The sequence below is a fragment of the Phyllobates terribilis genome, unplaced genomic scaffold (assembly GCF_046119375.1).
Source record: "Phyllobates terribilis strain yellow unplaced genomic scaffold, ASM4611937v1 Scaffold_34__1_contigs__length_13252353, whole genome shotgun sequence".
In the NCBI taxonomy this organism is placed as follows: Eukaryota; Metazoa; Chordata; class Amphibia; order Anura; family Dendrobatidae; genus Phyllobates; species Phyllobates terribilis.
Window position 1 is genome coordinate 4,502,309 of NW_027362794.1, and position 25,741 is coordinate 4,528,049.

At 45.9% G+C, this 25,741-nt stretch overlaps 19 non-coding genes across 19 annotated transcripts; all 19 read left to right on the forward strand.

Annotated features, from left to right (window-relative positions):
- Nucleotides 1–378: 378 nt before the first annotated feature.
- LOC141181111 (U2 spliceosomal RNA) lies at nt 379–569 on the forward strand. Its single transcript, XR_012256719.1, has one exon. It is a non-coding gene; the product is annotated as a U2 spliceosomal RNA (small nuclear RNA).
- Nucleotides 570–1,690: 1,121 nt separating this feature from the next.
- LOC141181112 (U2 spliceosomal RNA) lies at nt 1,691–1,881 on the forward strand. Its single transcript, XR_012256720.1, has one exon. It is a non-coding gene; the product is annotated as a U2 spliceosomal RNA (small nuclear RNA).
- Nucleotides 1,882–3,000: 1,119 nt separating this feature from the next.
- Nucleotides 3,001–3,191, forward strand: LOC141181113 (U2 spliceosomal RNA). Its single transcript, XR_012256721.1, has one exon. It is a non-coding gene; the product is annotated as a U2 spliceosomal RNA (small nuclear RNA).
- A 1,117-nt stretch (nt 3,192–4,308) lies between these two features.
- LOC141181114 (U2 spliceosomal RNA) lies at nt 4,309–4,499 on the forward strand. Its single transcript, XR_012256722.1, has one exon. It is a non-coding gene; the product is annotated as a U2 spliceosomal RNA (small nuclear RNA).
- Nucleotides 4,500–5,618: 1,119 nt separating this feature from the next.
- On the forward strand, nt 5,619–5,809 carry LOC141181115 (U2 spliceosomal RNA). Its single transcript, XR_012256723.1, has one exon. It is a non-coding gene; the product is annotated as a U2 spliceosomal RNA (small nuclear RNA).
- A 1,119-nt stretch (nt 5,810–6,928) lies between these two features.
- LOC141181117 (U2 spliceosomal RNA) lies at nt 6,929–7,119 on the forward strand. The gene has a single exon (XR_012256725.1). It is a non-coding gene; the product is annotated as a U2 spliceosomal RNA (small nuclear RNA).
- Nucleotides 7,120–8,236: 1,117 nt separating this feature from the next.
- LOC141181118 (U2 spliceosomal RNA) lies at nt 8,237–8,427 on the forward strand. Its single transcript, XR_012256726.1, has one exon. It is a non-coding gene; the product is annotated as a U2 spliceosomal RNA (small nuclear RNA).
- Nucleotides 8,428–9,544: 1,117 nt separating this feature from the next.
- On the forward strand, nt 9,545–9,735 carry LOC141181119 (U2 spliceosomal RNA). The gene has a single exon (XR_012256727.1). It is a non-coding gene; the product is annotated as a U2 spliceosomal RNA (small nuclear RNA).
- A 1,117-nt stretch (nt 9,736–10,852) lies between these two features.
- Nucleotides 10,853–11,043, forward strand: LOC141181120 (U2 spliceosomal RNA). The gene has a single exon (XR_012256728.1). It is a non-coding gene; the product is annotated as a U2 spliceosomal RNA (small nuclear RNA).
- Nucleotides 11,044–12,161: 1,118 nt separating this feature from the next.
- LOC141181122 (U2 spliceosomal RNA) lies at nt 12,162–12,352 on the forward strand. Its single transcript, XR_012256729.1, has one exon. It is a non-coding gene; the product is annotated as a U2 spliceosomal RNA (small nuclear RNA).
- Nucleotides 12,353–13,470: 1,118 nt separating this feature from the next.
- LOC141181123 (U2 spliceosomal RNA) lies at nt 13,471–13,661 on the forward strand. Its single transcript, XR_012256730.1, has one exon. It is a non-coding gene; the product is annotated as a U2 spliceosomal RNA (small nuclear RNA).
- A 1,118-nt stretch (nt 13,662–14,779) lies between these two features.
- LOC141181124 (U2 spliceosomal RNA) lies at nt 14,780–14,970 on the forward strand. The gene has a single exon (XR_012256731.1). It is a non-coding gene; the product is annotated as a U2 spliceosomal RNA (small nuclear RNA).
- A 1,118-nt stretch (nt 14,971–16,088) lies between these two features.
- LOC141181125 (U2 spliceosomal RNA) lies at nt 16,089–16,279 on the forward strand. Its single transcript, XR_012256732.1, has one exon. It is a non-coding gene; the product is annotated as a U2 spliceosomal RNA (small nuclear RNA).
- A 1,118-nt stretch (nt 16,280–17,397) lies between these two features.
- LOC141181610 (U2 spliceosomal RNA) lies at nt 17,398–17,588 on the forward strand. Its single transcript, XR_012257170.1, has one exon. It is a non-coding gene; the product is annotated as a U2 spliceosomal RNA (small nuclear RNA).
- A 1,118-nt stretch (nt 17,589–18,706) lies between these two features.
- LOC141181126 (U2 spliceosomal RNA) lies at nt 18,707–18,897 on the forward strand. The gene has a single exon (XR_012256733.1). It is a non-coding gene; the product is annotated as a U2 spliceosomal RNA (small nuclear RNA).
- A 1,119-nt stretch (nt 18,898–20,016) lies between these two features.
- On the forward strand, nt 20,017–20,207 carry LOC141181611 (U2 spliceosomal RNA). Its single transcript, XR_012257171.1, has one exon. It is a non-coding gene; the product is annotated as a U2 spliceosomal RNA (small nuclear RNA).
- A 1,118-nt stretch (nt 20,208–21,325) lies between these two features.
- LOC141181127 (U2 spliceosomal RNA) lies at nt 21,326–21,516 on the forward strand. The gene has a single exon (XR_012256734.1). It is a non-coding gene; the product is annotated as a U2 spliceosomal RNA (small nuclear RNA).
- A 1,122-nt stretch (nt 21,517–22,638) lies between these two features.
- On the forward strand, nt 22,639–22,829 carry LOC141181129 (U2 spliceosomal RNA). Its single transcript, XR_012256736.1, has one exon. It is a non-coding gene; the product is annotated as a U2 spliceosomal RNA (small nuclear RNA).
- A 1,119-nt stretch (nt 22,830–23,948) lies between these two features.
- On the forward strand, nt 23,949–24,139 carry LOC141181130 (U2 spliceosomal RNA). The gene has a single exon (XR_012256737.1). It is a non-coding gene; the product is annotated as a U2 spliceosomal RNA (small nuclear RNA).
- The last annotated feature ends 1,602 nt before the right edge of the window (nt 24,140–25,741 follow it).

The following is a 25,741-nucleotide window of genomic DNA, read 5'->3' on the forward strand; positions in this document are numbered from 1 at the left end:
CAGCAGCCACCTTCAGTCTGCTGCTGGACAGCCAGCAGCAGCAGCAGCAGCAGGAGAGGTAATTAATCAGCAACCCTCCTGCTAAGGGTAGACAGCTGCTCGTTCCACCCCCCCCCCCGCCTTAATTGGTTCTCCTCCCTTCCAACGGTGTTGAGGCGGGTGGGAACAGCCGGGGGTTGAGGGTACTGTGCTAAAAGAGGTGGAGTTATGCAGATCTAAAACGCGTGGATTGCAGCAGCAGCAAGCCGAAAAGTGCAGGCATGTGAGGGATCTAGAGGTTGACAGCATGTCTTCTTAACGGGAGTCCAGGTGGCCATCTCCACAAATGGACTTTTCAGAATCCTTGGGTGGCACCGTAGTCGGAAACCAATTCTGGTTATCGCTTCTCGGCCTTTTGGCTAAGATCAAGTGTAGTATCTGTTCTTATCAGTTTAATATCTGATACGTCCCCTATCTGGGGACCATATATTAAATGGATTTTTAGAACAGGGAGATGGAAAAAGAGCTTGCTCTGTCCACTCCACGCATTGACCTGGTATTGCAGTATCTCCAGGACCGGTGCACCCCTTCTTTAATGCAGTTTCTAAAATCAGAAAGAATTGAATTCAATGCTTTTTGTTCATTTGGCTTGTTTGTCGGATTTTGGGATGGACTCTTTGGCTTTGCTTTTCTTCTCCTCATTGGATTTTTCATGTTAAAAGTTGCAGAAGCCAGATGACAAGCTCATTTTGGTTCAACTTCAGCAACTGTGCATTGCATTGCCATGTAATGTAATGCAATGCTATCTATCTAGCTCTCCCTCTATACTTCCTTTTGGATAAACAGACATATTAGGCAAGCATTTTGGAGCTTTCACCTAAATAACTACAGGTGGTGAGATAAGCTGCACAATATAATTGACCTTTCAGTATATTGTTGCACACACACCATCTATTTAGCAAATGCCCTTGTTATCAACAGCAGCCTTTTAAACTCACCTGAGCTAACAGGTATGTGAGCTGGTTACTCTGCTGTGCTTAAAATTTCTTTTTTGGTTTGCTACAATGCCTTTTCTGAAACGTTGTCTCCCTCTGCTGGAACACTGACTTCTTTCATTTAATGCCTGCAGACTATAAAAGAGAAACCAACCCAAAAAGTTTGGTTGATTAGTCTGTGGCATTCTTTTAAACTGTTGCTTATGGCGGTCTCTGTGAGCTTCTCAGTGACATTCAGCCATCCAGGTATCCCGCCTGCAGTAGACGGAATGTGGCAATGGAACGCTGGCTGCGCGTGTCATAATAGGCTCTGAGCCTTTATATACCTGCGCACAGCAGCAGCCACCTTCAGTCTGCTGCTGGACAGCCAGCAGCAGCAGCAGCAGCAGGAGAGGTAATTAATCAGCAACCCTCCTGCTAAGGGTAGACAGCTGCTCGTTCCACCCCCCCCCCCCCGCCTTAATTGGTTCTCCTCCCTTTCAACGGTGTTGAGGCGGGTGGGAACAGCCGGGGGTTGAGGGTACTGTGCTAAAAGAGGTGGAGTTATGCAGATCTAAAACGCGTGGATTGCAGCAGCAGCAAGCCGAAAAGTGCAGGCATGTGAGGGATCTAGAGGTTGACAGCATGTCTTCTTAACGGGAGTCCAGGTGGCCATCTCCACAAATGGACTTTTCAGAATCCTTGGGTGGCACCGTAGTCGGAAACCAATTCTGGTTATCGCTTCTCGGCCTTTTGGCTAAGATCAAGTGTAGTATCTGTTCTTATCAGTTTAATATCTGATACGTCCCCTATCTGGGGACCATATATTAAATGGATTTTTAGAACAGGGAGATGGAAAAAGAGCTTGCTCTGTCCACTCCACGCATTGACCTGGTATTGCAGTATCTCCAGGACCGGTGCACCCCTTCTTTAATGCAGTTTCTAAAATCAGAAAGAATTGAATTCAATGCTTTTTGTTCATTTGGCTTGTTTGTCGGATTTTGGGATGGACTCTTTGGCTTTGCTTTTCTTCTCCTCATTGGATTTTTCATGTTAAAAGTTGCAGAAGCCAGATGACAAGCTCATTTTTGTTCAACTTCAGCAACTGTGCATTGCATTGCCATGTAATGTAATGCAATGCTATCTATCTAGCTCTCCCTCTATACTTCCTTTTGGATAAACAGACATATTAGGCAAGCATTTTGGAGCTTTCACCTAAATAACTACAGGTGGTGAGATAAGCTGCACAATATAATTGACCTTTCAGTATATTGTTGCACACACACCATCTATTTAGCAAATGCCCTTGTTATCAACAGCAACCTTTTAAACTCACCTGAGCTAACAGGTATGTGAGCTGGTTACTCTGCTGCGCTTAAAATTTCTTTTTTGGTTTGCTACAATGCCTTTTCTGAAACGTTGTCTCCCTCTGCTGGAACACTGACTTCTTTCATTTAATGCCTGCAGACTATAAAAGAGAAACCAACCCAAAAAGTTTGGTTGATTAGTCTGTGGCATTCTTTTAAACTGTTGCTTATGGCGGTCTCTGTGAGCTTCTCAGTGACATTCAGCCATCCAGGTATCCCGCCTGCAGTAGACGGAATGTGGCAATGGAACGCTGGCTGCGCGTGTCATAATAGGCTCTGAGCCTTTATATACCTGCGCACAGCAGCAGCCACCTTCAGTCTGCTGCTGGACAGCCAGCAGCAGCAGCAGCAGCAGGAGAGGTAATTAATCAGCAACCCTCCTGCTAAGGGTAGACAGCTGCTCGTTCCACCCCCCCCCCCGCCTTAATTGGTTCTCCTCCCTTCCAACGGTGTTGAGGCGGGTGGGAACAGCCGGGGGTTGAGGGTACTGTGCTAAAAGAGGTGGAGTTATGCAGATCTAAAACGCGTGGATTGCAGCAGCAGCAAGCCGAAAAGTGCAGGCATGTGAGGGATCTAGAGGTTGACAGCATGTCTTCTTAACGGGAGTCCAGGTGGCCATCTCCACAAATGGACTTTTCAGAATCCTTGGGTGGCACTGTAGTCGGAAACCAATTCTGGTTATCGCTTCTCGGCCTTTTGGCTAAGATCAAGTGTAGTATCTGTTCTTATCAGTTTAATATCTGATACGTCCCCTATCTGGGGACCATATATTAAATGGATTTTTAGAACAGGGAGATGGAAAAAGAGCTTGCTCTGTCCACTCCACGCATTGACCTGGTATTGCAGTATCTCCAGGACCGGTGCACCCCTTCTTTAATGCAGTTTCTAAAATCAGAAAGAATTGAATTCAATGCTTTTTGTTCATTTGGCTTGTTTGTCGGATTTTGGGATGGACTCTTTGGCTTTGCTTTTCTTCTCCTCATTGGATTTTTCATGTTAAAAGTTGCAGAAGCCAGATGACAAGCTCATTTTGGTTCAACTTCAGCAACTGTGCATTGCATTGCCATGTAATGTAATGCAATGCTATCTATCTAGCTCTCCCTCTATACTTCCTTTTGGATAAACAGACATATTAGGCAAGCATTTTGGAGCTTTCACCTAAATAACTACAGGTGGTGAGATAAGCTGCACAATATAATTGACCTTTCAGTATATTGTTGCACACACACCATCTATTTAGCAAATGCCCTTGTTATCAACAGCAGCCTTTTAAACTCACCTGAGCTAACAGGTATGTGAGCTGGTTACTCTGCTGCGCTTAAAATTTCTTTTTTGGTTTGCTACAATGCCTTTTCTGAAACGTTGTCTCCCTCTGCTGGAACACTGACTTCTTTCATTTAATGCCTGCAGACTATAAAAGAGAAACCAACCCAAAAAGTTTGGTTGATTAGTCTGTGGCATTCTTTTAAACTGTTGCTTATGGCGGTCTCTGTGAGCTTCTCAGTGACATTCAGCCATCCAGGTATCCCGCCTGCAGTAGACGGAATGTGGCAATGGAACGCTGGCTGCGCGTGTCATAATAGGCTCTGAGCCTTTATATACCTGCGCACAGCAGCAGCCACCTTCAGTCTGCTGCTGGACAGCCAGCAGCAGCAGCAGCAGGAGAGGTAATTAATCAGCAACCCTCCTGCTAAGGGTAGACAGCTGCTCGTTCCACCCCCCCCCCCCGCCTTAATTGGTTCTCCTCCCTTCCAACGGTGTTGAGGCGGGTGGGAACAGCCGGGGGTTGAGGGTACTGTGCTAAAAGAGGTGGAGTTATGCAGATCTAAAACGCGTGGATTGCAGCAGCAGCAAGCCGAAAAGTGCAGGCATGTGAGGGATCTAGAGGTTGACAGCATGTCTTCTTAACGGGAGTCCAGGTGGCCATCTCCACAAATGGACTTTTCAGAATCCTTGGGTGGCACCGTAGTCGGAAACCAATTCTGGTTATCGCTTCTCGGCCTTTTGGCTAAGATCAAGTGTAGTATCTGTTCTTATCAGTTTAATATCTGATACGTCCCCTATCTGGGGACCATATATTAAATGGATTTTTAGAACAGGGAGATGGAAAAAGAGCTTGCTCTGTCCACTCCACGCATTGACCTGGTATTGCAGTATCTCCAGGACCGGTGCACCCCTTCTTTAATGCAGTTTCTAAAATCAGAAAGAATTGAATTTAATGCTTTTTGTTCATTTGGCTTGTTTGTCGGATTTTGGGATGGACTCTTTGGCTTTGCTTTTCTTCTCCTCATTGGATTTTTCATGTTAAAAGTTGCAGAAGCCAGATGACAAGCTCATTTTGGTTCAACTTCAGCAACTGTGCATTGCATTGCCATGTAATGTAATGCAATGCTATCTATCTAGCTCTCCCTCTATACTTCCTTTTGGATAAACAGACATATTAGGCAAGCATTTTGGAGCTTTCACCTAAATAACTACAGGTGGTGAGATAAGCTGCACAATATAATTGACCTTTCAGTATATTGTTGCACACACACCATCTATTTAGCAAATGCCCTTGTTATCAACAGCAGCCTTTTAAACTCACCTGAGCTAACAGGTATGTGAGCTGGTTACTCTGCTGCGCTTAAAATTTCTTTTTTGGTTTGCTACAATGCCTTTTCTGAAACGTTGTCTCTCTCTGCTGGAACACTGACTTCTTTCATTTAATGCCTGCAGACTATAAAAGAGAAACCAACCCAAAAAGTTTGGTTGATTAGTCTGTGGCATTCTTTTAAACTGTTGCTTATGGCGGTCTCTGTGAGCTTCTCAGTGACATTCAGCCATCCAGGTATCCCGCCTGCAGTAGACGGAATGTGGCAATGGAACGCTGGCTGCGCGTGTCATAATAGGCTCTGAGCCTTTATATACCTGCGCACAGCAGCAGCCACCTTCAGTCTGCTGCTGGACAGCCAGCAGCAGCAGCAGCAGCAGGAGAGGTAATTAATCAGCAACCCTCCTGCTAAGGGTAGACAGCTGCTCGTTCCACCCCCCCCCCCGCCTTAATTGGTTCTCCTCCCTTCCAACGGTGTTGAGGCGGGTGGGAACAGCCGGGGGTTGAGGGTACTGTGCTAAAAGAGGTGGAGTTATGCAGATCTAAAACGCGTGGATTGCAGCAGCAGCAAGCCGAAAAGTGCAGGCATGTGAGGGATCTAGAGGTTGACAGCATGTCTTCTTAACGGGAGTCCAGGTGGCCATCTCCACAAATGGACTTTTCAGAATCCTTGGGTGGCACCGTAGTCGGAAACCAATTCTGGTTATCGCTTCTCGGCCTTTTGGCTAAGATCAAGTGTAGTATCTGTTCTTATCAGTTTAATATCTGATACGTCCCCTATCTGGGGACCATATATTAAATGGATTTTTAGAACAGGGAGATGGAAAAAGAGCTTGCTCTGTCCACTCCACGCATTGACCTGGTATTGCAGTATCTCCAGGACCGGTGCACCCCTTCTTTAATGCAGTTTCTAAAATCAGAAAGAATTGAATTCAATGCTTTTTGTTCATTTGGCTTGTTTGTCGGATTTTGGGATGGACTCTTTGGCTTTGCTTTTCTTCTCCTCATTGGATTTTTCATGTTAAAAGTTGCAGAAGCCAGATGACAAGCTCATTTTGGTTCAACTTCAGCAACTGTGCATTGCATTGCCATGTAATGTAATGCAATGCTATCTATCTAGCTCTCCCTCTATACTTCCTTTTGGATAAACAGACATATTAGGCAAGCATTTTGGAGCTTTCACCTAAATAACTACAGGTGGTGAGATAAGCTGCACAATATAATTGACCTTTCAGTATATTGTTGCACACACACCATCTATTTAGCAAATGCCCTTGTTATCAACAGCAGCCTTTTAAACTCACCTGAGCTAACAGGTATGTGAGCTGGTTACTCTGCTGCGCTTAAAATTTCTTTTTTGGTTTGCTACAATGCCTTTTCTGAAACGTTGTCTCCCTCTGCTGGAACACTGACTTCTTTCATTTAATGCCTGCAGACTATAAAAGAGAAACCAACCCAAAAAGTTTGGTTGATTAGTCTGTGGCATTCTTTTAAACTGTTGCTTATGGCGGTCTCTGTGAGCTTCTCAGTGACATTCAGCCATCCAGGTATCCCGCCTGCAGTAGACGGAATGTGGCAATGGAACGCTGGCTGCGCGTGTCATAATAGGCTCTGAGCCTTTATATACCTGCGCACAGCAGCAGCCACCTTCAGTCTGCTGCTGGACAGCCAGCAGCAGCAGCAGCAGGAGAGGTAATTAATCAGCAACCCTCCTGCTAAGGGTAGACAGCTGCTCGTTCCACCCCCCCCCCCCCCGCCTTAATTGGTTCTCCTCCCTTCCAACGGTGTTGAGGCGGGTGGGAACAGCCGGGGGTTGAGGGTACTGTGCTAAAAGAGGTGGAGTTATGCAGATCTAAAACGCGTGGATTGCAGCAGCAGCAAGCCGAAAAGTGCAGGCATGTGAGGGATCTAGAGGTTGACAGCATGTCTTCTTAACGGGAGTCCAGGTGGCCATCTCCACAAATGGACTTTTCAGAATCCTTGGGTGGCACCGTAGTCGGAAACCAATTCTGGTTATCGCTTCTCGGCCTTTTGGCTAAGATCAAGTGTAGTATCTGTTCTTATCAGTTTAATATCTGATACGTCCCCTATCTGGGGACCATATATTAAATGGATTTTTAGAACAGGGAGATGGAAAAAGAGCTTGCTCTGTCCACTCCACGCATTGACCTGGTATTGCAGTATCTCCAGGACCGGTGCACCCCTTCTTTAATGCAGTTTCTAAAATCAGAAAGAATTGAATTCAATGCTTTTTGTTCATTTGGCTTGTTTGTCGGATTTTGGGATGGACTCTTTGGCTTTGCTTTTCTTCTCCTCATTGGATTTTTCATGTTAAAAGTTGCAGAAGCCAGATGACAAGCTCATTTTGGTTCAACTTCAGCAACTGTGCATTGCATTGCCATGTAATGTAATGCAATGCTATCTATCTAGCTCTCCCTCTATACTTCCTTTTGGATAAACAGACATATTAGGCAAGCATTTTGGAGCTTTCACCTAAATAACTACAGGTGGTGAGATAAGCTGCACAATATAATTGACCTTTCAGTATATTGTTGCACACACACCATCTATTTAGCAAATGCCCTTGTTATCAACAGCAGCCTTTTAAACTCACCTGAGCTAACAGGTATGTGAGCTGGTTACTCTGCTGCGCTTAAAATTTCTTTTTTGGTTTGCTACAATGCCTTTTCTGAAACGTTGTCTCCCTCTGCTGGAACACTGACTTCTTTCATTTAATGCCTGCAGACTATAAAAGAGAAACCAACCCAAAAAGTTTGGTTGATTAGTCTGTGGCATTCTTTTAAACTGTTGCTTATGGCGGTCTCTGTGAGCTTCTCAGTGACATTCAGCCATCCAGGTATCCCGCCTGCAGTAGACGGAATGTGGCAATGGAACGCTGGCTGCGCGTGTCATAATAGGCTCTGAGCCTTTATATACCTGCGCACAGCAGCAGCCACCTTCAGTCTGCTGCTGGACAGCCAGCAGCAGCAGCAGCAGCAGGAGAGGTAATTAATCAGCAACCCTCCTGCTAAGGGTAGACAGCTGCTCGTTCCACCCCCCCCCGCCTTAATTGGTTCTCCTCCCTTCCAACGGTGTTGAGGCGGGTGGGAACAGCCGGGGGTTGAGGGTACTGTGCTAAAAGAGGTGGAGTTATGCAGATCTAAAACGCGTGGATTGCAGCAGCAGCAAGCCGAAAAGTGCAGGCATGTGAGGGATCTAGAGGTTGACAGCATGTCTTCTTAACGGGAGTCCAGGTGGCCATCTCCACAAATGGACTTTTCAGAATCCTTGGGTGGCACCGTAGTCGGAAACCAATTCTGGTTATCGCTTCTCGGCCTTTTGGCTAAGATCAAGTGTAGTATCTGTTCTTATCAGTTTAATATCTGATACGTCCCCTATCTGGGGACCATATATTAAATGGATTTTTAGAACAGGGAGATGGAAAAAGAGCTTGCTCTGTCCACTCCACGCATTGACCTGGTATTGCAGTATCTCCAGGACCGGTGCACCCCTTCTTTAATGCAGTTTCTAAAATCAGAAAGAATTGAATTCAATGCTTTTTGTTCATTTGGCTTGTTTGTCGGATTTTGGGATGGACTCTTTGGCTTTGCTTTTCTTCTCCTCATTGGATTTTTCATGTTAAAAGTTGCAGAAGCCAGATGACAAGCTCATTTTGGTTCAACTTCAGCAACTGTGCATTGCATTGCCATGTAATGTAATGCAATGCTATCTATCTAGCTCTCCCTCTATACTTCCTTTTGGATAAACAGACATATTAGGCAAGCATTTTGGAGCTTTCACCTAAATAACTACAGGTGGTGAGATAAGCTGCACAATATAATTGACCTTTCAGTATATTGTTGCACACACACCATCTATTTAGCAAATGCCCTTGTTATCAACAGCAGCCTTTTAAACTCACCTGAGCTAACAGGTATGTGAGCTGGTTACTCTGCTGCGCTTAAAATTTCTTTTTTGGTTTGCTACAATGCCTTTTCTGAAACGTTGTCTCCCTCTGCTGGAACACTGACTTCTTTCATTTAATGCCTGCAGACTATAAAAGAGAAACCAACCCAAAAAGTTTGGTTGATTAGTCTGTGGCATTCTTTTAAACTGTTGCTTATGGCGGTCTCTGTGAGCTTCTCAGTGACATTCAGCCATCCAGGTATCCCGCCTGCAGTAGACGGAATGTGGCAATGGAACGCTGGCTGCGCGTGTCATAATAGGCTCTGAGCCTTTATATACCTGCGCACAGCAGCAGCCACCTTCAGTCTGCTGCTGGACAGCCAGCAGCAGCAGCAGCAGCAGGAGAGGTAATTAATCAGCAACCCTCCTGCTAAGGGTAGACAGCTGCTCGTTCCACCCCCCCCCGCCTTAATTGGTTCTCCTCCCTTCCAACGGTGTTGAGGCGGGTGGGAACAGCCGGGGGTTGAGGGTACTGTGCTAAAAGAGGTGGAGTTATGCAGATCTAAAACGCGTGGATTGCAGCAGCAGCAAGCCGAAAAGTGCAGGCATGTGAGGGATCTAGAGGTTGACAGCATGTCTTCTTAACGGGAGTCCAGGTGGCCATCTCCACAAATGGACTTTTCAGAATCCTTGGGTGGCACCGTAGTCGGAAACCAATTCTGGTTATCGCTTCTCGGCCTTTTGGCTAAGATCAAGTGTAGTATCTGTTCTTATCAGTTTAATATCTGATACGTCCCCTATCTGGGGACCATATATTAAATGGATTTTTAGAACAGGGAGATGGAAAAAGAGCTTGCTCTGTCCACTCCACGCATTGACCTGGTATTGCAGTATCTCCAGGACCGGTGCACCCCTTCTTTAATGCAGTTTCTAAAATCAGAAAGAATTGAATTCAATGCTTTTTGTTCATTTGGCTTGTTTGTCGGATTTTGGGATGGACTCTTTGGCTTTGCTTTTCTTCTCCTCATTGGATTTTTCATGTTAAAAGTTGCAGAAGCCAGATGACAAGCTCATTTTGGTTCAACTTCAGCAACTGTGCATTGCATTGCCATGTAATGTAATGCAATGCTATCTATCTAGCTCTCCCTCTATACTTCCTTTTGGATAAACAGACATATTAGGCAAGCATTTTGGAGCTTTCACCTAAATAACTACAGGTGGTGAGATAAGCTGCACAATATAATTGACCTTTCAGTATATTGTTGCACACACACCATCTATTTAGCAAATGCCCTTGTTATCAACAGCAGCCTTTTAAACTCACCTGAGCTAACAGGTATGTGAGCTGGTTAGTCTGCTGCGCTTAAAATTTCTTTTTTGGTTTGCTACAATGCCTTTTCTGAAACGTTGTCTCCCTCTGCTGGAACACTGACTTCTTTCATTTAATGCCTGCAGACTATAAAAGAGAAACCAACCCAAAAAGTTTGGTTGATTAGTCTGTGGCATTCTTTTAAACTGTTGCTTATGGCGGTCTCTGTGAGCTTCTCAGTGACATTCAGCCATCCAGGTATCCCGCCTGCAGTAGACGGAATGTGGCAATGGAACGCTGGCTGCGCGTGTCATAATAGGCTCTGAGCCTTTATATACCTGCGCACAGCAGCAGCCACCTTCAGTCTGCTGCTGGACAGCCAGCAGCAGCAGCAGCAGCAGGAGAGGTAATTAATCAGCAACCCTCCTGCTAAGGGTAGACAGCTGCTCGTTCCACCCCCCCCCGCCTTAATTGGTTCTCCTCCCTTCCAACGGTGTTGAGGCGGGTGGGAACAGCCGGGGGTTGAGGGTACTGTGCTAAAAGAGGTGGAGTTATGCAGATCTAAAACGCGTGGATTGCAGCAGCAGCAAGCCGAAAAGTGCAGGCATGTGAGGGATCTAGAGGTTGACAGCATGTCTTCTTAACGGGAGTCCAGGTGGCCATCTCCACAAATGGACTTTTCAGAATCCTTGGGTGGCACCGTAGTCGGAAACCAATTCTGGTTATCGCTTCTCGGCCTTTTGGCTAAGATCAAGTGTAGTATCTGTTCTTATCAGTTTAATATCTGATACGTCCCCTATCTGGGGACCATATATTAAATGGATTTTTAGAACAGGGAGATGGAAAAAGAGCTTGCTCTGTCCACTCCACGCATTGACCTGGTATTGCAGTATCTCCAGGACCGGTGCACCCCTTCTTTAATGCAGTTTCTAAAATCAGAAAGAATTGAATTCAATGCTTTTTGTTCATTTGGCTTGTTTGTCGGATTTTGGGATGGACTCTTTGGCTTTGCTTTTCTTCTCCTCATTGGATTTTTCATGTTAAAAGTTGCAGAAGCCAGATGACAAGCTCATTTTGGTTCAACTTCAGCAACTGTGCATTGCATTGCCATTTAATGTAATGCAATGCTATCTATCTAGCTCTCCCTCTATACTTCCTTTTGGATAAACAGACATATTAGGCAAGCATTTTGGAGCTTTCACCTAAATAACTACAGGTGGTGAGATAAGCTGCACAATATAATTGACCTTTCAGTATATTGTTGCACACACACCATCTATTTAGCAAATGCCCTTGTTATCAACAGCAGCCTTTTAAACTCACCTGAGCTAACAGGTATGTGAGCTGGTTACTCTGCTGCGCTTAAAATTTCTTTTTTGGTTTGCTACAATGCCTTTTCTGAAACGTTGTCTCCCTCTGCTGGAACACTGACTTCTTTCATTTAATGCCTGCAGACTATAAAAGAGAAACCAACCCAAAAAGTTTGGTTGATTAGTCTGTGGCATTCTTTTAAACTGTTGCTTATGGCGGTCTCTGTGAGCTTCTCAGTGACATTCAGCCATCCAGGTATCCCGCCTGCAGTAGACGGAATGTGGCAATGGAACGCTGGCTGCGCGTGTCATAATAGGCTCTGAGCCTTTATATACCTGCGCACTGCAGCAGCCACCTTCAGTCTGCTGCTGGACAGCCAGCAGCAGCAGCAGCAGCAGGAGAGGTAATTAATCAGCAACCCTCCTGCTAAGGGTAGACAGCTGCTCGTTCCACCCCCCCCCCCCGCCTTAATTGGTTCCTCCCTTCCAACGGTGTTGAGGCGGGTGGGAACAGCCGGGGGTTGAGGGTACTGTGCTAAAAGAGGTGGAGTTATGCAGATCTAAAACGCGTGGATTGCAGCAGCAGCAAGCCGAAAAGTGCAGGCATGTGAGGGATCTAGAGGTTGACAGCATGTCTTCTTAACGGGAGTCCAGGTGGCCATCTCCACAAATGGACTTTTCAGAATCCTTGGGTGGCACCGTAGTCGGAAACCAATTCTGGTTATCGCTTCTCGGCCTTTTGGCTAAGATCAAGTGTAGTATCTGTTCTTATCAGTTTAATATCTGATACGTCCCCTATCTGGGGACCATATATTAAATGGATTTTTAGAACAGGGAGATGGAAAAAGAGCTTGCTCTGTCCACTCCACGCATTGACCTGGTATTGCAGTATCTCCAGGACCGGTGCACCCCTTCTTTAATGCAGTTTCTAAAATCAGAAAGAATTGAATTCAATGCTTTTTGTTCATTTGGCTTGTTTGTCGGATTTTGGGATGGACTCTTTGGCTTTGATTTTCTTCTCCTCATTGGATTTTTCATGTTAAAAGTTGCAGAAGCCAGATGACAAGCTCATTTTGGTTCAACTTCAGCAACTGTGCATTGCATTGCCATGTAATGTAATGCAATGCTATCTATCTAGCTCTCCCTCTATACTTCCTTTTGGATAAACAGACATATTAGGCAAGCATTTTGGAGCTTTCACCTAAATAACTACAGGTGGTGAGATAAGCTGCACAATATAATTGACCTTTCAGTATATTGTTGCACACACACCATCTATTTAGCAAATGCCCTTGTTATCAACAGCAGCCTTTTAAACTCACCTGAGCTAACAGGTATGTGAGCTGGTTACTCTGCTGCGCTTAAAATTTCTTTTTTGGTTTGCTACAATGCCTTTTCTGAAACGTTGTCTCCCTCTGCTGGAACACTGACTTCTTTCATTTAATGCCTGCAGACTATAAAAGAGAAACCAACCCAAAAAGTTTGGTTGATTAGTCTGTGGCATTCTTTTAAACTGTTGCTTATGGCGGTCTCTGTGAGCTTCTCAGTGACATTCAGCCATCCAGGTATCCCGCCTGCAGTAGACGGAATGTGGCAATGGAACGCTGGCTGCGCGTGTCATAATAGGCTCTGAGCCTTTATATACCTGCGTACAGCAGCAGCCACCTTCAGTCTGCTGCTGGACAGCCAGCAGCAGCAGCAGCAGGAGAGGTAATTAATCAGCAACCCTCCTGCTAAGGGTAGACAGCTGCTCGTTCCACCCCCCCCCCCCCGCCTTAATTGGTTCTCCTCCCTTCCAACGGTGTTGAGGCGGGTGGGAACAGCCGGGGGTTGAGGGTACTGTGCTAAAAGAGGTGGAGTTATGCAGATCTAAAACGCGTGGATTGCAGCAGCAGCAAGCCGAAAAGTGCAGGCATGTGAGGGATCTAGAGGTTGACAGCATGTCTTCTTCACGGGAGTCCAGGTGGCCATCTCCACAAATGGACTTTTCAGAATCCTTGGGTGGCACCGTAGTCGGAAACCAATTCTGGTTATCGCTTCTCGGCCTTTTGGCTAAGATCAAGTGTAGTATCTGTTCTTATCAGTTTAATATCTGATACGTCCCCTATCTGGGGACCATATATTAAATGGATTTTTAGAACAGGGAGATGGAAAAAGAGCTTGCTCTGTCCACTCCACGCATTGACCTGGTATTGCAGTATCTCCAGGACCGGTGCACCCCTTCTTTAATGCAGTTTCTAAAATCAGAAAGAATTGAATTCAATGCTTTTTGTTCATTTGGCTTGTTTGTCGGATTTTGGGATGGACTCTTTGGCTTTGCTTTTCTTCTCCTCATTGGATTTTTCATGTTAAAAGTTGCAGAAGCCAGATGACAAGCTCATTTTGGTTCAACTTCAGCAACTGTGCATTGCATTGCCATGTAATGTAATGCAATGCTATCTATCTAGCTCTCCCTCTATACTTCCTTTTGGATAAACAGACATATTAGGCAAGCATTTTGGAGCTTTCACCTAAATAACTACAGGTGGTGAGATAAGCTGCACAATATAATTGACCTTTCAGTATATTGTTGCACACACACCATCTATTTAGCAAATGCCCTTGTTATCAACAGCAGCCTTTTAAACTCACCTGAGCTAACAGGTATGTGAGCTGGTTACTCTGCTGCGCTTAAAATTTCTTTTTTGGTTTGCTACAATGCCTTTTCTGAAACGTTGTCTCCCTCTGCTGGAACACTGACTTCTTTCATTTAATGCCTGCAGACTATAAAAGAGAAACCAACCCAAAAAGTTTGGTTGATTAGTCTGTGGCATTCTTTTAAACTGTTGCTTATGGCGGTCTCTGTGAGCTTCTCAGTGACATTCAGCCATCCAGGTATCCCGCCTGCAGTAGACGGAATGTGGCAATGGAACGCTGGCTGCGCGTGTCATAATAGGCTCTGAGCCTTTATATACCTGCGCACAGCAGCAGCCACCTTCAGTCTGCTGCTGGACAGCCAGCAGCAGCAGCAGCAGCAGGAGAGGTAATTAATCAGCAACCCTCCTGCTAAGGGTAGACAGCTGCTCGTTCCACCCCCCCCCCGCCTTAATTGGTTCTCCTCCCTTCCAACGGTGTTGAGGCGGGTGGGAACAGCCGGGGGTTGAGGGTACTGTGCTAAAAGAGGTGGAGTTATGCAGATCTAAAACGCGTGGATTGCAGCAGCAGCAAGCCGAAAAGTGCAGGCATGTGAGGGATCTAGAGGTTGACAGCATGTCTTCTTAACGGGAGTCCAGGTGGCCATCTCCACAAATGGACTTTTCAGAATCCTTGGGTGGCACCGTAGTCGGAAACCAATTCTGGTTATCGCTTCTCGGCCTTTTGGCTAAGATCAAGTGTAGTATCTGTTCTTATCAGTTTAATATCTGATACGTCCCCTATCTGGGGACCATATATTAAATGGATTTTTAGAACAGGGAGATGGAAAAAGAGCTTGCTCTGTCCACTCCACGCATTGACCTGGTATTGCAGTATCTCCAGGACCGGTGCACCCCTTCTTTAATGCAGTTTCTAAAATCAGAAAGAATTGAATTCAATGCTTTTTGTTCATTTGGCTTGTTTGTCGGATTTTGGGATGGACTCTTTGGCTTTGCTTTTCTTCTCCTCATTGGATTTTTCAGGTTAAAAGTTGCAGAAGCCAGATGACAAGCTCATTTTGGTTCAACTTCAGCAACTGTGCATTGCATTGCCATGTAATGTAATGCAATGCTATCTATCTAGCTCTCCCTCTATACTTCCTTTTGGATAAACAGACATATTAGGCAAGCATTTTGGAGCTTTCACCTAAATAACTACAGGTGGTGAGATAAGCTGCACAATATAATTGACCTTTCAGTATATTGTTGCACACACACCATCTATTTAGCAAATGCCCTTGTTATCAACAGCAGCCTTTTAAACTCACCTGAGCTAACAGGTATGTGAGCTGGTTACTCTGCTGCGCTTAAAATTTCTTTTTTGGTTTGCTACAATGCCTTTTCTGAAACGTTGTCTCCCTCTGCTGGAACACTGACTTCTTTCATTTAATGCCTGCAGACTATAAAAGAGAAACCAACCCAAAAAGTTTGGTTGATTAGTCTGTGGCATTCTTTTAAACTGTTGCTTATGGCGGTCTCTGTGAGCTTCTCAGTGACATTCAGCCATCCAGGTATCCCGCCTGCAGTAGACGGAATGTGGCAATGGAACGCTGGCTGCGCGTGTCATAATAGGCTCTGAGCCTTTATATACCTGCGCACAGCAGCAGCCACCTTCAGTCTGCTGCTGGACAGCCAGCAGCAGCAGCAGCAGCAGGAGAGGTAATTAATCAGCAACCCTCCTGCTAAGGGTAGACAGCTGCTCGTTCCACCCCCCCCCCGCCTTAATTGGTTCTCCTCCCTTCCAACGGTGTTGAGGCGGGTGGGAACAGCCGGGGGTTGAGGGTACTGTGCTAAAAGAGGTGGAGTTATGCAGATCTAAAACGCGTGGATTGCAGCAGCAGCAAGCCGAAAAGTGCAGGCATGTGAGGGATCTAGAGGTTGACAGCATGTCTTCTTAACGGGAGTCCAGGTGGCCATCTCCACAAATGGACTTTTCAGAATCCTTGGGTGGCACCGTAGTCGGAAACCAATTCTGGTTATCGCTTCTCGGCCTTTTGGCTAAGATCAAGTGTAGTATCTGTTCTTATCAGTTTAATATCTGATACGTCCCCTATCTGGGGACCATATATTAAATGGATTTTTAGAACAGGGAGATGGAAAAAGAGCTTGCTCTGTCCACTCCACGCATTGACCTGGTATTGCAGTATCTCCAGGACCGGTGCACCCCTTCTTTAATGCAGTTTCTAAAATCAGAAAGAATTGAATTCAATGCTTTTTGTTCATTTGGCTTGTTTGTCGGATTTTGGGATGGACTCTTTGGCTTTGCTTTTCTTCTCCTCATTGGATTTTTCATGTTAAAAGTTGCAGAAGCCAGATGACAAGCTCATTTTGGTTCAACTTCAGCAACTGTGCATTGCATTGCCATGTAATGTAATGCAATGCTATCTATCTAGCTCTCCCTCTATACTTCCTTTTGGATAAACAGACATATTAGGCAAGCATTTTGGAGCTTTCACCTAAATAACTACAGGTGGTGAGATAAGCTGCACAATATAATTGACCTTTCAGTATATTGTTGCACACACACCATCTATTTAGCAAATGCCCTTGTTATCAACAGCAGCCTTTTAAACTCACCTGAGCTAACAGGTATGTGAGCTGGTTACTCTGCTGCGCTTAAAATTTCTTTTTTGGTTTGCTACAATGCCTTTTCTGAAACGTTGTCTCCCTCTGCTGGAACACTGACTTCTTTCATTTAATGCCTGCAGACTATAAAAGAGAAACCAACCCAAAAAGTTTGGTTGATTAGTCTGTGGCATTCTTTTAAACTGTTGCTTATGGCGGTCTCTGTGAGCTTCTCAGTGACATTCAGCCATCCAGGTATCCCGCCTGCAGTAGACGGAATGTGGCAATGGAACGCTGGCTGCGCGTGTCATAATAGGCTCTGAGCCTTTATATACCTGCGCACAGCAGCAGCCACCTTCAGTCTGCTGCTGGACAGCCAGCAGCAGCAGCAGCAGCAGGAGAGGTAATTAATCAGCAACCCTCCTGCTAAGGGTAGACAGCTGCTCGTTCCACCCCCCCCCCGCCTTAATTGGTTCTCCTCCCTTCCAACGGTGTTGAGGCGGGTGGGAACAGCCGGGGGTTGAGGGTACTGTGCTAAAAGAGGTGGAGTTATGCAGATCTAAAACGCGTGGATTGCAGCAGCAGCAAGCCGAAAAGTGCAGGCATGTGAGGGATCTAGAGGTTGACAGCATGTCTTCTTAACGGGAGTCCAGGTGGCCATCTCCACAAATGGACTTTTCAGAATCCTTGGGTGGCACCGTAGTCGGAAACCAATTCTGGTTATCGCTTCTCGGCCTTTTGGCTAAGATCAAGTGTAGTATCTGTTCTTATCAGTTTAATATCTGATACGTCTCCTATCTGGGGACCATATATTAAATGGATTTTTAGAACAGGGAGATGGAAAAAGAGCTTGCTCTGTCCACTCCACGCATTGACCTGGTATTGCAGTATCTCCAGGACCGGTGCACCCCTTCTTTAATGCAGTTTCTAAAATCAGAAAGAATTGAATTCAATGCTTTTTGTTCATTTGGCTTGTTTGTCGGATTTTGGGATGGACTCTTTGGCTTTGCTTTTCTTCTCCTCATTGGATTTTTCATGTTAAAAGTTGCAGAAGCCAGATGACAAGCTCATTTTGGTTCAACTTCAGCAACTGTGCATTGCATTGCCATGTAATGTAATGCAATGCTATCTATCTAGCTCTCCCTCTATACTTCCTTTTGGATAAACAGACATATTAGGCAAGCATTTTGGAGCTTTCACCTAAATAACTACAGGTGGTGAGATAAGCTGCACAATATAATTGACCTTTCAGTATATTGTTGCACACACACCATCTATTTAGCAAATGCCCTTGTTATCAACAGCAGCCTTTTAAACTCACCTGAGCTAACAGGTATGTGAGCTGGTTACTCTGCTGCGCTTAAAATTTCTTTTTTGGTTTGCTACAATGCCTTTTCTGAAACGTTGTCTCCCTCTGCTGGAACACTGACTTCTTTCATTTAATGCCTGCAGACTATAAAAGAGAAACCAACCCAAAAAGTTTGGTTGATTAGTCTGTGGCATTCTTTTAAACTGTTGCTTATGGCGGTCTCTGTGAGCTTCTCAGTGACATTCAGCCATGCAGGTATTCCGCCTGCAGTAGACGGAATGTGGCAATGGAACGCTGGCTGCGCGTGTCATAATAGGCTCTGAGCCTTTATATACCTGCGCACAGCAGCAGCCACCTTCAGTCTGCTGCTGGACAGCCAGCAGCAGCAGCAGCAGCAGGAGAGGTAATTAATCAGCAACCCTCCTGCTAAGGGTAGACAGCTGCTCGTTCCACCCCCCCCCCGCCTTAATTGGTTCTCCTCCCTTCCAACGGTGTTGAGGCGGGTGGGAACAGCCGGGGGTTGAGGGTACTGTGCTAAAAGAGGTGGAGTTATGCAGATCTAAAACGCGTGGATTGCAGCAGCAGCAAGCCGAAAAGTGCAGGCATGTGAGGGATCTAGAGGTTGACAGCATGTCTTCTTAACGGGAGTCCAGGTGGCCATCTCCACAAATGGACTTTTCAGAATCCTTGGGTGGCACCGTAGTCGGAAACCAATTCTGGTTATCGCTTCTCGGCCTTTTGGCTAAGATCAAGTGTAGTATCTGTTCTTATCAGTTTAATATCTGATACGTCCCCTATCTGGGGACCATATATTAAATGGATTTTTAGAACAGGGAGATGGAAAAAGAGCTTGCTCTGTCCACTCCACGCATTGACCTGGTATTGCAGTATCTCCAGGACCGGTGCACCCCTTCTTTAATGCAGTTTCTAAAATCAGAAAGAATTGAATTCAATGCTTTTTGTTCATTTGGCTTGTTTGTCGGATTTTGGGATGGACTCTTTGGCTTTGCTTTTCTTCTCCTCATTGGATTTTTCATGTTAAAAGTTGCAGAAGCCAGATGACAAGCTCATTTTGGTTCAACTTCAGCAACTGTGCATTGCATTGCCATGTAATGTAATGCAATGCTATCTATCTAGCTCTCCCTCTATACTTCCTTTTGGATAAACAGACATATTAGGCAAGCATTTTGGAGCTTTCACCTAAATAACTACAGGTGGTGAGATAAGCTGCACAATATAATTGACCTTTCAGTATATTGTTGCACACACACCATCTATTTAGCAAATGCCCTTGTTATCAACAGCAGCCTTTTAAACTCACCTGAGCTAACAGGTATGTGAGCTGGTTACTCTGCTGCGCTTAAAATTTCTTTTTTGGTTTGCTACAATGCCTTTTCTGAAACGTTGTCTCCCTCTGCTGGAACACTGACTTCTTTCATTTAATGCCTGCAGACTATAAAAGAGAAACCAACCCAAAAAGTTTGGTTGATTAGTCTGTGGCATTCTTTTAAACTGTTGCTTATGGCGGTCTCTGTGAGCTTCTCAGTGACATTCAGCCATCCAGGTATCCCGCCTGCAGTAGACGGAATGTGGCAATGGAACGCTGGCTGCGCGTGTCATAATAGGCTCTGAGCCTTTATATACCTGCGCACAGCAGCAGCCACCTTCAGTCTGCTGCTGGACAGCCAGCAGCAGCAGCAGCAGCAGGAGAGGTAATTAATCAGCAACCCTCCTGCTAAGGGTAGACAGCTGCTCGTTCCACCCCCCCCCCCGCCTTAATTGGTTCTCCTCCCTTCCAACGGTGTTGAGGCGGGTGGGAACAGCCGGGGGTTGAGGGTACTGTGCTAAAAGAGGTGGAGTTATGCAGATCTAAAACGCGTGGATTGCAGCAGCAGCAAGCCGAAAAGTGCAGGCATGTGAGGGATCTAGAGGTTGACAGCATGTCTTCTTAACGGGAGTCCAGGTGGCCATCTCCACAAATGGACTTTTCAGAATCCTTGGGTGGCACCGTAGTCGGAAACCAATTCTGGTTATCGCTTCTCGGCCTTTTGGCTAAGATCAAGTGTAGTATCTGTTCTTATCAGTTTAATATCTGATACGTCTCCTATCTGGGGACCATATATTAAATGGATTTTTAGAACAGGGAGATGGAAAAAGAGCTTGCTCTGTCCACTCCACGCATTGACCTGGTATTGCAGTATCTCCAGGACCGGTGCACCCCTTCTTTAATGCAGTTTCTAAAATCAGAAAGAATTGAATTCAATGCTTTTTGTTCATTTGGCTTGTTTGTCGGATTTTGGGATGGACTCTTTGGCTTTGCTTTTCTTCTCCTCATTGGATTTTTCATGTTAAAAGTTGCAGAAGCCAGATGACAAGCTCATTTTGGTTCAACTTCAGCAACTGTGCATTGCATTGCCATGTAATGTAATGCAATGCTATCTATCTAGCTCTCCCTCTATACTTCCTTTTGGATAAACAGACATATTAGGCAAGCATTTTGGAGCTTTCACCTAAATAACTACAGGTGGTGAGATAAGCTGCACAATATAATTGACCTTTCAGTATATTGTTGCACACACACCATCTATTTAGCAAATGCCCTTGTTATCAACAGCAGCCTTTTAAACTCACCTGAGCTAACAGGTATGTGAGCTGGTTACTCTGCTGCGCTTAAAATTTCTTTTTTGGTTTGCTACAATGCCTTTTCTGAAACGTTGTCTCCCTCTGCTGGAACACTGACTTCTTTCATTTAATGCCTGCAGACTATAAAAGAGAAACCAACCCAAAAAGTTTGGTTGATTAGTCTGTGGCATTCTTTTAAACTGTTGCTTATGGCGGTCTCTGTGAGCTTCTCAGTGACATTCAGCCATCCAGGTATTCCGCCTGCAGTAGACGGAATGTGGCAATGGAACGCTGGCTGCGCGTGTCATAATAGGCTCTGAGCCTTTATATACCTGCGCACAGCAGCAGCCACCTTCAGTCTGCTGCTGGACAGCCAGCAGCAGCAGCAGCAGCAGGAGAGGTAATTAATCAGCAACCCTCCTGCTAAGGGTAGACAGCTGCTCGTTCCACCCCCCCCCCGCCTTAATTGGTTCTCCTCCCTTCCAACGGTGTTGAGGCGGGTGGGAACAGCCGGGGGTTGAGGGTACTGTGCTAAAAGAGGTGGAGTTATGCAGATCTAAAACGCGTGGATTGCAGCAGCAGCAAGCCGAAAAGTGCAGGCATGTGAGGGATCTAGAGGTTGACAGCATGTCTTCTTAACGGGAGTCCAGGTGGCCATCTCCACAAATGGACTTTTCAGAATCCTTGGGTGGCACCGTAGTCGGAAACCAATTCTGGTTATCGCTTCTCGGCCTTTTGGCTAAGATCAAGTGTAGTATCTGTTCTTATCAGTTTAATATCTGATACGTCCCCTATCTGGGGACCATATATTAAATGGATTTTTAGAACAGGGAGATGGAAAAAGAGCTTGCTCTGTCCACTCCACGCATTGACCTGGTATTGCAGTATCTCCAGGACCGGTGCACCCCTTCTTTAATGCAGTTTCTAAAATCAGAAAGAATTGAATTCAATGCTTTTTGTTCATTTGGCTTGTTTGTCGGATTTTGGGATGGACTCTTTGGCTTTGCTTTTCTTCTCCTCATTGGATTTTTCATGTTAAAAGTTGCAGAAGCCAGATGACAAGCTCATTTTGGTTCAACTTCAGCAACTGTGCATTGCATTGCCATGTAATGTAATGCAATGCTATCTATCTAGCTCTCCCTCTATACTTCCTTTTGGATAAACAGACATATTAGGCAAGCATTTTGGAGCTTTCACCTAAATAACTACAGGTGGTGAGATAAGCTGCACAATATAATTGACCTTTCAGTATATTGTTGCACACACACCATCTATTTAGCAAATGCCCTTGTTATCAACAGCAGCCTTTTAAACTCACCTGAGCTAACAGGTATGTGAGCTGGTTACTCTGCTGCGCTTAAAATTTCTTTTTTGGTTTGCTACAATGCCTTTTCTGAAACGTTGTCTCCCTCTGCTGGAACACTGACTTCTTTCATTTAATGCCTGCAGACTATAAAAGAGAAACCAACCCAAAAAGTTTGGTTGATTAGTCTGTGGCATTCTTTTAAACTGTTGCTTATGGCGGTCTCTGTGAGCTTCTCAGTGACATTCAGCCATCCAGGTATCCCGCCTGCAGTAGACGGAATGTGGCAATGGAACGCTGGCTGCGCGTGTCATAATAGGCTCTGAGCCTTTATATACCTGCGCACAGCAGCAGCCACCTTCAGTCTGCTGCTGGACAGCCAGCAGCAGCAGCAGCAGCAGCAGGAGAGGTAATTAATCAGCAACCCTCCTGCTAAGGGTAGACAGCTGCTCGTTCCACCCCCCCCCCCGCCTTAATTGGTTCTCCTCCCTTCCAACGGTGTTGAGGCGGGTGGGAACAGCCGGGGGTTGAGGGTACTGTGCTAAAAGAGGTGGAGTTATGCAGATCTAAAACGCGTGGATTGCAGCAGCAGCAAGCCGAAAAGTGCAGGCATGTGAGGGATCTAGAGGTTGACAGCATGTCTTCTTAACGGGAGTCCAGGTGGCCATCTCCACAAATGGACTTTTCAGAATCCTTGGGTGGCACCGTAGTCGGAAACCAATTCTGGTTATCGCTTCTCGGCCTTTTGGCTAAGATCAAGTGTAGTATCTGTTCTTATCAGTTTAATATCTGATACGTCCCCTATCTGGGGACCATATATTAAATGGATTTTTAGAACAGGGAGATGGAAAAAGAGCTTGCTCTGTCCACTCCACGCATTGACCTGGTATTGCAGTATCTCCAGGACCGGTGCACCCCTTCTTTAATGCAGTTTCTAAAATCAGAAAGAATTGAATTCAATGCTTTTTGTTCATTTGGCTTGTTTGTCGGATTTTGGGATGGACTCTTTGGCTTTGCTTTTCTTCTCCTCATTGGATTTTTCATGTTAAAAGTTGCAGAAGCCAGATGACAAGCTCATTTTGGTTCAACTTCAGCAACTGTGCATTGCATTGCCATGTAATGTAATGCAATGCTATCTATCTAGCTCTCCCTCTATACTTCCTTTTGGATAAACAGACATATTAGGCAAGCATTTTGGAGCTTTCACCTAAATAACTACAGGTGGTGAGATAAGCTGCACAATATAATTGACCTTTCAGTATATTGTTGCACACACACCATCTATTTAGCAAATGCCCTTGTTATCAACAGCAGCCTTTTAAACTCACCTGAGCTAACAGGTATGTGAGCTGGTTACTCTGCTGCGCTTAAAATTTCTTTTTTGGTTTGCTACAATGCCTTTTCTGAAACGTTGTCTCCCTCTGCTGGAACACTGACTTCTTTCATTTAATGCCTGCAGACTATAAAAGAGAAACCAACCCAAAAAGTTTGGTTGATTAGTCTGTGGCATTCTTTTAAACTGTTGCTTATGGCGGTCTCTGTGAGCTTCTCAGTGACATTCAGCCATCCAGGTATCCCGCCTGCAGTAGACGGAATGTGGCAATGGAACGCTGGCTGCGCGTGTCATAATAGGCTCTGAGCCTTTATATACCTGCGCACAGCAGCAGCCACCTTCAGTCTGCTGCTGGACAGCCAGCAGCAGCAGCAGCAGCAGGAGAGGTAATTAATCAGCAACCCTCCTGCTAAGGGTAGACAGCTGCTCGTTCCACCCCCCCCCCCGCCTTAATTGGTTCTCCTCCCTTCCAACGGTGTTGAGGCGGGTGGGAACAGCCGGGGGTTGAGGGTACTGTGCTAAAAGAGGTGGAGTTATGCAGATCTAAAACGCGTGGATTGCAGCAGCAGCAAGCCGAAAAGTGCAGGCATGTGAGGGATCTAGAGGTTGACAGCATGTCTTCTTAACGGGAGTCCAGGTGGCCATCTCCACAAATGGACTTTTCAGAATCCTTGGGTGGCACCGTAGTCGGAAACCAATTCTGGTTATCGCTTCTCGGCCTTTTGGCTAAGATCAAGTGTAGTATCTGTTCTTATCAGTTTAATATCTGATACGTCCCCTATCTGGGGACCATATATTAAATGGATTTTTAGAACAGGGAGATGGAAAAAGAGCTTGCTCTGTCCACTCCACGCATTGACCTGGTATTGCAGTATCTCCAGGACCGGTGCACCCCTTCTTTAATGCAGTTTCTAAAATCAGAAAGAATTGAATTCAATGCTTTTTGTTCATTTGGCTTGTTTGTCGGATTTTGGGATGGACTCTTTGGCTTTGCTTTTCTTCTCCTCATTGGATTTTTCATGTTAAAAGTTGCAGAAGCCAGATGACAAGCTCATTTTGGTTCAACTTCAGCAACTGTGCATTGCATTGCCATGTAATGTAATGCAATGCTATCTATCTAGCTCTCCCTCTATACTTCTGACGCGCCCCTGGGCCTGTGTCGCGCTGCGTTGCGCACGCGGGAGCTTACCCGGAGCCGGATCTGTTTAGGGTTGTAGTCTCGTGGCGGTGACCCGGTCCGTGCCCAGGGAGTCAAACTGGACGGCAGTCTGTTAGCGGTAAATGGTTGATGACTACGCCACCCGTTGAATGCAGCTATGGAGCTGCCGCTGCAGGGCAGACCGCTGAGGCCGGTGGAAGGATGGTGCAGCGTGGATGGTATAACCCCCAACGGGAGGGGTATGGCCTCAGGGCAGCCGACGTGGATGATGGGGGTAGCAGGAACCACTCAGAGACGGTGCGGTGTAGTTCAGGGTCTTTACTGGTGACAAAGATAGACCCTCCCGGAGTACTTGCTAGTGATCGGGGCCTGGTCAGTCCTTGAGCAGATGGGATCTCCCCTGGCCAGGCGGAGTTGTAGGCCTTCCCAACTAACTGTACTCTTCTGGCTACCTTGCTAGAGGCGAGAATAAGTAGCCCACGTCCCTGAGTGTACCGTGTGGTGCTCACCCGTATGGCCGGTGACTCGGGGCCTTCTAATGGCTTCCGCTCCACGATGGCGGTGCTGGTCCCACGCGTGTGACCGTGCCTTCGGGCTTCTGGGCCAGAGGACCTGAAGTCCTCTGCCGGACGGTTTCTGCTGCTGGGTAGGAGTTAGTCCCCACAGCCTCGGACTCCGGGTCCGGTAAGAAATCTTCTCAGTCAGGGCGAGCTCTGCAGCTGCCAGCCCCTGACTCGTTGTAACACTGCTCCCCACAGAGCTCCTGATGTTTCCTTGCTATGCTGCTTCTCTTCTCTACTCTTGTTCTGTCTTCTTTCTCACTAACCCTGCCTCAGCCCCGGGTTTATATAGGGGAAGTCCTTCCCCTCCCAAGACTGGGCAGGAGGTGTGGCATGCACAGGATCCCTGACCAAAGGACCTCCCACCTGCTCTCAGACGTAATATCTCTATCACTGTGGCAACCAGACCCCTGGGGTGTCACATTCCCCCCTAGTGAAATTTAGTACTCCGGGACTAAACACACTTTTGTAAACATAACAGGGTATAACAATAACAATAAAATACAATAAGGAAACACAATAAGATGGTCACGGCGTGTCCGCAACCGGGTGCAGTCTTTGAAGAAAAACAAAGGTGTCCATTTCACCAAAACAGGGAGACGTAACCAGGTAGGGGTCTGTCCTACCCCGAGTCCTTAACAGTCTCTAGTCCATCCTGGGTTACGCTCCAACTATGTACAAGGATTCCCGGTAAATCCACCAAGGATTCCTAAAAATAACTGGAAACACAAAATTATACACAAGCAACAATACACAGATAAACATAAATAAAACAATTTA